This window comes from Pyxicephalus adspersus, chromosome 4 (assembly GCF_032062135.1).
Source record: "Pyxicephalus adspersus chromosome 4, UCB_Pads_2.0, whole genome shotgun sequence".
Lineage (NCBI taxonomy): Eukaryota > Metazoa > Chordata > Amphibia > Anura > Pyxicephalidae > Pyxicephalus > Pyxicephalus adspersus.
In genome coordinates this window covers 29,183,772-29,194,493 of record NC_092861.1, presented here as the reverse complement: position 1 = coordinate 29,194,493, position 10,722 = coordinate 29,183,772, and positions in this window count along the sequence as shown.

Here is a 10,722-nt window from a genome sequence, read left to right as displayed (position 1 = left end):
TAGACTCTACAGGCCTCAGTTAACATGTTAAATGTTAAAGTTCATGACAGTACAATAAGAAAAAGACTGAACACGTATGGCCTCTCTCTCTAAAATGAACATGGCAGCACAGCTTAGGTTTGCAGAGCTGCATGTGAACAAACACCAAGATTTCTGGAACAATGTTCTTTGGACAGACATGACCAAAGTGAAGATATTAGATCATAATGCACAGTTTCGCATTTGGTGAAAACCAAACACAGCATCAGCACAAACATATTCATCTCAAATGTCAATGTCAAGCTTGGTGTTGGAGAGGTGATGCTTTGGGCTTGTTTTGCAGCCACAGGACTTGGGCACCTTGTAGTAATTGAGTTAACCTAAAACCTCTCTGTATACCAAAGAATCAAATGTAAGGCCATCTGTGTGACAGCTAAAGCTCGGCTGAACTTGGGTCAAGCAACAGGACAGTGATTCTAAGCACACTAGCAAATCTAATGTCCTGATATATAAAACCATAGAATTGAAAGAGGATGTGCTTTTTCAAATTCCTGTATGTTCAATGCTTTCTTCTGTTGTATAGCTGCATTCTGTTGTTCTCTTCTTTCTACTAAATTACTTCTGTTTTTGTCTGTATTTGAAAATACCAAGTGTTATCTTTGTTAGATTTACAAATAAAACCTTACACATGTGTGGAGTGTTCCCTACATGATCATCTTCTGTCATAACATCTGCCAACACCCAGTACACTGTTAACCCCCTAGCGGCATTCCACTAAGGGTCACTCCAAATATAAAAAAAAACAGCTTACCTTGTTCCGTTGTCATCTCCTGCTGTCCTGCTGGTCCCTGCAGGTCCTCGGGACACGTCTTCTTCCTTCGATTCCTTCGGTGACTGCAGAGACGTTCTCCTGGGTTTCCCGGTGACGCCGGTGCATGCGTCGGTACGAGCGAGAAATTCAAATAATTTTGTATTGGATTCAATACAAAATAGCTGTATTGAGTCCAACACAAAGAAATCTTTAAATAATATATAAAAAAAATTATATTATATATATATATATATATATATATATATATAATTTATTTAATATATATACATGCTACTGTACAGATATATTACAAGTTTTAGTATTTTTATGCACCCTTGTTTTAATAGATTTTTTATTTTTTTTATTTAAAGTTTATTATTACATTTAATAAATATTGGACATATTTTGGTGAGTTATGCCTAAGAATTATAGGCCTACAATGTAAAGTACATTTTTTAATAATTAGAACGCTGGGGCGGTTAATGCATCCCTTCATTCAGATCATGATGTTCCATAACTTACAGCATTAAGGCAACCTCCAAACCTGTAATATATTTTTCTATTGTTGCCCTTAAAGCCACATAAAAAGACATATTCTTTTCTCTGTACAGTGTTTGTATTTTAAAATTGCCATTGATAAATGTCCCCCATAGCAGTGCCCAACCACATTTGGACCAAACAGATCAACAAGATTTGCACCCCTCTTCTCTATTTACTTTACTGAGATTTCTACAAAATACAAAATATGTATTTTCCTAATTAACCATTATTCACAAAACATTGAATGTATAGTATACATGGAACTTATACGGTGTTTGCTCCAGATGCTGTCTCAGATGTGCAGGGCAGTATCATGTTTGTAAATTGTCCACATCCCCTGATTGTTTCCTGTAACACGTCTGCAGCCTCTGACAGTTTTCTGTAGCACGTCAGCATGCTCCATTAGCCTCATACGACATGTCTACAACCTTTAACTAGCTGGTGTAGCATGTTCACACCCTTGTACATGTATTTGCAAATGTATACAGCTGAGACCTATGCGTAACTAAATCACAGAATTTATTTTTCTAATATCCAAATTTAGAAGTAACATTAGACTCAAATACCTAATAGATAGATAGATAGATAGATAGATAGATAGATAGATAGATAGATAGATGGAGGGAGCACAGTTGGGAATCCTTATATACATGATGATTGGAGATGAAGGGGCTGGTTATTTACAGATAAAAATGGTTTCCACCAACATTTATTGGTGATATGGCAAGATGTGCAAAACAAATTACATTAATTTCCTTGGAGATTGGAAAACTTGGATATTATCGGCTCCCCCTATTTCAGAGAGCCACACTTCCCTTAGTAATACCTGCAAATGTAACATAAACCGAGAAAAAAACGAAGGACTTTGAAGGCAGAGAATAAGCGGATCAACTTGTCAATCTAAAAACCACAATATTTATTATACTAAAACATATATATAATGCTTAAACATATGTACCACTGAATAAAAACATTTAAAGCTTTGAATGCCAATCTCATTTATTATTCAATGCATTTTCATAAACTGAGCCATCCTCAGGAATCAAATGAGATCTAATATTTGATCAATCTCTGGTGGTAATAGCCCCCTCAAGAACAAGGGCAGGAAGAACACAAAATGATTGCAGAGCTTGTCAAATTAGAAATTACATCTTCATATCTCCTTAGAATATTGATGCTATTCATATTAGGGGACAAAGCTGGCTGAATGCTGAACAATAGATCCAAAGGATTCAAAAAAACAAACACCCACTATATGAAAAGTTTATTCCACATGTTTCTTCAATAGATAGCAGGCTTAGACTCATGTGAGTGGATCTATTAAAGCAACATATGTAATGAACTCTTGATATAGTGGTTGTGTTTTTTAATCTTTTAAATGTTTTTATTCATTTGTACTCATTGTACTCATTTGTTTTATTTTTGTGATGTTTGAAGTTTAACAAAATTTAAGACTCAATGTAAAGTCAAAATTATAAGCCCTAGGCAGGTAACTTACAGAATTTGATTACCCACCATATATACAATAATAGTGCCAATATCAACGGTGCAATGATAAACTAATGTAAAACATTTCCTTGAATTGGGGCTACTTCTGCTATCGATGCAATAAATCTCTGAATATATCTGGAATATAAATGTCTGGAAAAAATCCACATATATAGGAATAACAAAAGAGTATTGGAGATTCATATGACAGAGGAATATCTTGGATATAAATAGGATTCACTGACCTGAGCAGAGTTTTTACACCACCTACTGACTGCACAGAAGGCTAGCAATGGCTAGTAAAAGTCTTCACCTTATATATTATGTTGCTTTGGATAACACAGGTCAACATGTCATTTTCATCAGATATAATTTTATGTGGGCTTTGTACTATTTTTGATGCGGATTTCAAATCTGTGTTCATTTTTTCTCTAGCAAGTTTTTGTGATGCGGCTAATTATATATTGTGTGATATTCGTTATAAATAGCCGTAAAATATTACAACATTTAATGACAGTTTTCTTTTTTTAAGGTTAGAGACTGCACTAACTGTGATTGATTTCTTTTGTCATCGTGCCTAGAAATTGCCTTATTGATCCAGACAGTTTCTGTTACGTGTGTGGTTTATTCACAACGAAAGCACAACGTCACCAAATTACCGCAGAATTTTAAAAGATATACAAGTTATATTTCGGCTGTCCACTTGGTGACCAGGATAAATCTTGGGCTCGACATGTCATCTGTTCCAGTTGTTCCAACAAACTGTGTGACTGGCTAAATCAGCGTAAAGCAGCAATGCCATTTGCAATCCCGATGGTGCAGAGAGAACCGTGGGACCGCAGCGTCAACAAAAGTGGATTCTCAGGTAAAACTAAGTACAAAATTGTATATCCCAGCCTCGATTCTACAATTAGGCCTGTTACCCATGTTGCCAGTTCTGGTACCACCACATGATGGAATTGCTTCTGTAGAAGGTGATGAGGAATGCACTGGAGTTGCAGCCAGTTACAACCCCGAATCATCTGATCCTGACTACTTGGCCGATGAAGATTTAGAACCAGAGACTTTTACACAAGCAGAGCTGAATGATCTCGTTTGTGATCTAAATCTCTCCAAAGACAAAGCAGAACTTCTTGCTTCAAGGCTTAAACAGAAGCACTTGCTTGTAAAGGGTGTAAATGTAACTCACTACAGAAAATGAAATCATAACTTGACAACGTTCTTCACTAGTGGTGGCTCACTGTGCTACTGTCATGATATAACAGCACTCTTTAACAGTTTCTCACAAGACCATGTTCCATCTGAGTGCCGTATCTTCATTGATTCCTCTAAAAGAAGCTTGAAAGCAGTCTTACTGCATAATGGTAATTCCAAACCAAGTTTACTGATTGCCCATCCTGTTAACCAAAAGGAGTCCTATGACAACATGAAGTTATTACTTGAAGCAATCCAGTATAAAACACACCAGTGGAGCATCTGTGGGGATCTAAAGGTCATTGGCTTGCTGATGGGGATGCCAGGAGGATTCACAAAATATTGCTGTTTCCTATGCCTGTGGGACAGTCGATCTATGGGAGACCATTATGTCAAGCGTGATTGGCAACTAAAAGATACCTATAAACCCGGAACAAGCAGTGTCAAGTTTCTGCCTCTGGTTGATCCGCATAAAATATTTCTTCCACCATATCGAGTTAGGCTTGATGTAGAACCTTGTAAAGGCCATGGGTAAATCAAACTCCATGGGTTTTCAGTACCTTGTTGAGAGGTTTCCAAACATAAGCATTGCAAAAATGAGGGAAGGGATATTTATAGGGCCACAGATCAAGTCTGTTTTGCAGGATGATGTTTTCAAACAATCTCTCTCATGCATTCAAGTGGCTGCGTAAAAATCTCCTGGGCAACCGTAAGTCTCCTGCATACAAGGAAGGAGATCAGAATCTGCTTGATTCATACCAGAAACTGGGTTATCCAATGTCATTAAAAATTAATTTCTTGCACTTGAACAAGGAGAACGTTTTCACCAGGATTTTCAGGTAATGGAGCACAGCTACCAAGGTTTCTGGAATGAAAGTATGATGGCTGACTACTGCTGGATGCTGGACCGCGACAATCCAGACAAAGAGTACACAAGAAAATTTTACTCTAAGCATTTCTGAAGAAACAATGGTACCTGAATGACACTGTTCAGTAGATCTATACCACAGTGTGCCTTATTTTACTTCACACCGAAGATGTATTAACATTCACTTCAATAGTGCTTACGTTTTAGTACAAAAACTGTGTTATGGAAAAACTTAAAACAGATCTGAAATCTACTGGAAAAACTGATTTAGAAAAGTTTGCTGTGGTTTCTGATTATTATCAAAACTAATTTTTTGTTGACCTGTGTAATCAACAATGTATCTGTGACATTACAATGGAAAAACATATTATATTGAATGCCTTTGGCTAAGTTCAAACGAGTTGTATTTAGAGGCCTGGGAGGGGCTTTTTTGGGTAAGTACGGGTGTTGGGCTGTTGATGCAGTTTTACCAGTTTAACAGTGTACAACAATATTAAAATAAATATAAAAAAAAAATGCAATCACCCTCCGAAGATGCTAGATTAAAAAGGAAGAGGTGATGAAAGGTAATGTTCATTTCTGCCAAAATCATTTCTATTTATGCATTATGTAGAGTATATCTATTACTGCATATATTTAGTTACCTATGAAATGCCACATCTACGCAAGCATTTAAAGTGATATAAAACCAGCTGATAAAAGATCTCATTACTCATTACTAATAGCAGTTGAAGAGAGATCACATATCATGTTCTATTTCGTGCTGCAATGTTACCAATAACTGCCACTGATTAGCAGTTGATAATAGGTGTACTTATGTCTTGGAGAAATTAATGTAAAGGTTGTGTTTCCTGTAAAAGAAAATTAATGTAGGACTTGGAAACAGTAGCTATATAGTCTGCTTTTGGGTAAGGTAGATGTAAATGCTACTGAATGGGATTTCATTTTCTAAAAAAAAAACAATGTAATACACACAATGATACAACTGCCATATTTTTACCAATTGTTTTTTTTTGTTTTTATTTTTAATTTTGCATATTAGCAGCTTCTATAAGGTAGGTTGGCTTGAGTCGGCACAATCACTTGTTTTCTCTGGAAAGCGTGTGAGAGACAGAGCGTTGTCAACGTATAACAGGTAGTGCTTAGCAATCCTTAAATGCAGGATAATTAGGTATTTTTTTTAATGAAAAATGAAGATTTTACAAAATGTAAACAATGTTTTAAAACAAGAATTTTATATCTATCCACAAACTTTAGGCCTTGCACACATGACACATGGCAGATGATTCTTGGCCGATATGAGCTGATGGGCTCATCTGACGTGTACAGAAATCTTTTAACATCATTTATGAATCTGTCCTGGCGGATCCATGAACTTACTCGTTCTCCCCCCTCCCCTCTCCATAGAACAGAATGGCGGTGTATGAAGAGCACTTATTCATTCATTTTTCAGTTGTTTGTCACTGGAAATGATTGTGAAAGATTGTTTCCAACAACAGTAATCATACATGTGTATGTAACGTTAACGTCTTAGTAAGAAAATAGATAGGAGGAAAAACATCAAAATTACAGCTGGTTGACAACCATGGCACTACATCAATGTCCCAAACTAAGTTATTTCAGAACAATCTACTAGATTGTAAGCTCTTCGGGGCAGGGTCCTCTCCTCCTGTATCACTGTCTTCATTAGTCTGTCATTTGCAACCCTTATTTAATGTACAGCGCTGCATAATATGTTGGCGCTATATAAATCCTGTTTATTAATAATAATAATAATAATAATAATAATAATAATGTATACAATGTACTTGAAAATAAACCAATACAAATAACAGGAAAACTACATTGACTTGAGTATAAACCTGGGACACAAAATGCAGCTGCCACCACTAACTTTAGTACATGTCTAAATTTTTTTGGCTAAAGCTTTTTCTACACATGACCAAGGCTTAGGCTGGGTACACACATGCAATAATTGTCGTTGGAAAAGGTCTTTCACAATCCTTTCCAACGATAAAATGCACGCGGCATGAACGAGCGCTGTATATACCTCTATAGAGAGGGGAGAGGGAGAATGACGGAGCGGAACCCCGCTGCACTCTTTCCCCTTCACTTTCATTACGATCATAGTTCTATCGTCTGTCCTGGCGGATCCACGGATGATGGAACAATGGACAGCGAGCGTTGTACACACACCAGATTCTCGTCCAATCTCAGGAGGCAATTATCAGACGTTAATATTCTGACATGTGTACATAACCTTGGGGTGGCGTTGCAGCTTAGTGAAATGAACCTTTTCCTAAGCTAATTATAAAAATGTTATTTATTTTACAAAATAGCTGTAACAGATTCAGCCAGTGTTGTAAACATTCTCAGATGTTTATTTATAAATTAAAAAAGGACTGTGAATTAGTGATTGCAATACACATATGGTTAGTGTGAAATATTTTGAAATGTGTTGTTAACTATCACTCAAAATAACAGAAGTCCCAAGCCCTACAACAACATTTTTATCTGCCAGTCTGGAGGACTACTTACCATGTCTATCACATTTCATCTGTTTGTTTATCTCATCATTCGTAAAGCCTAAATAAAGAAGGTTTAATGACAACACAAACAGAACCAAATGGTATGATTATGACAACTATGTATAACAAAAATACCTGCGCAGGGTCTGTCTTTCATGGTATAGCAAGATATCCGGCTGTACTGTATATATTTATAATCCAATTATAAAGTGACTTATATCCGGCCTTAGCTATACTTTCTTTGTCTAGGGGCTTGTCTGAATGCCTATTTGTTCTACACAAGCATGACCATGCATCATAGTGATGGCTTATCTGCTATCAACTGTCTAGAAACTGCTATTTGTGTGAACCCTGCATACATATTTATAATATAATAAAAAATAATTAATAACACATTCTTAAACACTGAACATCCAAAAAAAAGTCATACACAAATATTTTGCTTGACTCCCTTTAGCTTTGGTTACATCACCCATTCACCATGGTATTGTTTAAACAAGCTTATTCAATTTCACATTGATTTCCATCCACAGTTGCATTCATTTTTTTACCAAGATAATATATGGGAAATACTTAGATGGGCAAGTTTAGCCTAGTTGAGTCTTCTCCAGCATATCCCAAGGATCCCCAGTGGGGTTAAGATCTGGACCCTATGGTGGCCAATCCAATTATCTTATGCTCTCTCTTTGTTTTTGGCCAGGCAGTGTGTATTATACCAGTTAGCAGTATTTTGTGTAACATGCTTGTATAATGGTTTATTCTTTCTAAAGGAACTACATGGTAATGAAATCATTTTTTGTCTTTGTGTTCCTCTTGTTTTTGAAATAAACCAGAAGGACACAATCACATGTCTAGCACTATTTGAACTTCTAAGAGTCATATCTGCATCAGCTTTTTAACAATAACCCACAAGACAGACTATTTTATTTCCGTCAAATGATAAATTGATTATTATGGATTTGCACCCTGGCAGGTAATATTAGATTACCCGAGCCACATGTCAAAATGACACCAGGTCAAGCCATCTGTCAGAGCTAAAGAAGCTTAAATAGCTCTTCTATTCCAGTGCCTTGCCCATGATGTAAGTGCAGGTTTGGCACGTGTGTGCACATGTGCATTTGAATGCAAAGTTCTGCACTCATGCACTTTTGCTCATGCATGTACATTAACAGCAGCTGAGTTACGCACGGAAGGCAAGGAGCGGGCAGAAAGCTGTTGTTCTGTTCATTGTCATCATCAATGTTACCTGTAAAAAGGCTGCAGATATATTACATTAGCAGCTTTACAGCTATAAAACATACTATTTAAAAAAGTATATAAGTATAAGTATATAAATTAGTATTTAAAGGCCTATGGGTTTTCCTCTGATGCATTTTTATTTAAAGTTGTTTGTAGAGAAAGTCACCACGTAAAATAAGACACATCGATGTGCATCATGACATGCGGATCAGCTGCTTAATGCCCTGCTGTGAGGGTATGTGGCAGTAAGAGATCCTCACTGCATTTCTGATGTTACTTAGCACTCAATAAACCGGTGTCCTTAAAGAGGATCTTTATGCAGCTAAATACGTGGCTGAAATAAATATACAGTATGGCCAGCATTTGGACCTCCAAAAATGAATGACAAGCAGAATGTTCAAGCTGCAGTCATAAGTGCACCAGTGTAGAGATGGCCAAATGTTCTGTAATTAACTTGAAAGGTGTTAAAATATATCTATACCCAACACCTATGTATAATGTTTATATGACAACAGGCTGTGTTTGTTGGTGTTGTAAAATGAAGCTTTCTTGCAATGTTAGTATATTAAAGAAGAACTCCACTGTGTATTGTTATATTAGCAACTCTCTCTCTCTCTCTCTCTCTCTCTCTCTCTCTCTCTCTCTCTCTCTCTATATATATATTTATATATATATATATATATATATATAAAAATGAATATATATAGATAGATATATATAGATGAATATGTAAATGTATAAGTTTGTTGTATCTTTTTTGCAGCAAAAAAGCAGAGAATAACTTTATAAATGGTCTTGAGGATAAAAAACACTGAAAAAACTGAAACTCCCCTAATCATCAGCATTGTGGCTATGTTAGCTCAGTACTAAAGACAGATGAGGTCAGTTGCTTTCACCCATCACGCCCTGATCTGACCATTTACTCAGAGGGTGAACTCTAAACATTGATCTGTACTGTACCTTCAGCTCTGATGAAATATATTTACTATCAGCGATGTAGCACAGATACAAAATCCACAGACAGGAAAAGGATAACTGGAAATTAATGGACTACACTCCAGATATACTGTACAGTGTGTGTTACAATGAAGAGTCAATATATGCCTTGTAATTAAAATTTTTAGATTATTGGTAATTTTATAATTTACATTATTAGTAACAGTTCTAGTGAGATGTCACTGGGATCCCCTACAACATATTATAAACTCTAATGTAGAGTCTAAACCTATTCACTAAAAATTCCTAATAATTAGGAGAGGGGTTGGGAAGGGGGACACAATGGTACTAAGCAATGCTGCAGTAATGGGGGACTTTACTTCCATCAGAATGATTTGTATTACAGGGCTGAAGTCAGCTCTCCACAATATGGCAGATACGGACTGCTGGATCTCTCTATCAGATGGGAGTTATTGTACCTGCCAGGGTAACACAATGGAAGATCTGTGACACAGGGAGTCTTCTGGTTGGATGTAAATTTCTTTCTCTCTCTCTCCCAGACCTGCCTTATGATCCAGTGATTCTGAGCACCTCCAAGGACTCACCACCTGCACCACAGTTCTTAAGGAACCATCATCAACTCATTTGACAGCACCGCTTATTGCTGCCCCCATTCATTTGCTAATGAGCTGCTGTCAGGAGAAGCTACATGCAGCATCTCCATTCAGGTAGAAGTTTACTGGCATTAAGAAGTGGTATCTGCACTGCAACCTCACCGTCAGTCTGAACATAGCCTAAAGAGCCTTCTTTCAAGGCAGTTGGGAGGGAGGGGGTGGCACAAATCAGGGCTTCATTACATGTATGCATGATCAGCTAACCATTCTTGAAATCCAGAATCCATTTGATAAACAGTTTCCAGTTTCCATATTCCAGTTTCCATATTCCAGTTTCCAACCAATAAATAGGCATCGTAGTTCATGAAGTGACCACATGGATGGCGCCGTTCATTGTAACAAGCATTCTGACATGAAGTCACCAGTACTCGAGCAGAAGAAATGTAAATCTCAGCACTTGTTATCACTAAATCTGTTCACAGTACAGCTATTTATTGTTGTGCCATAAGGAAGGGGTCCCACATG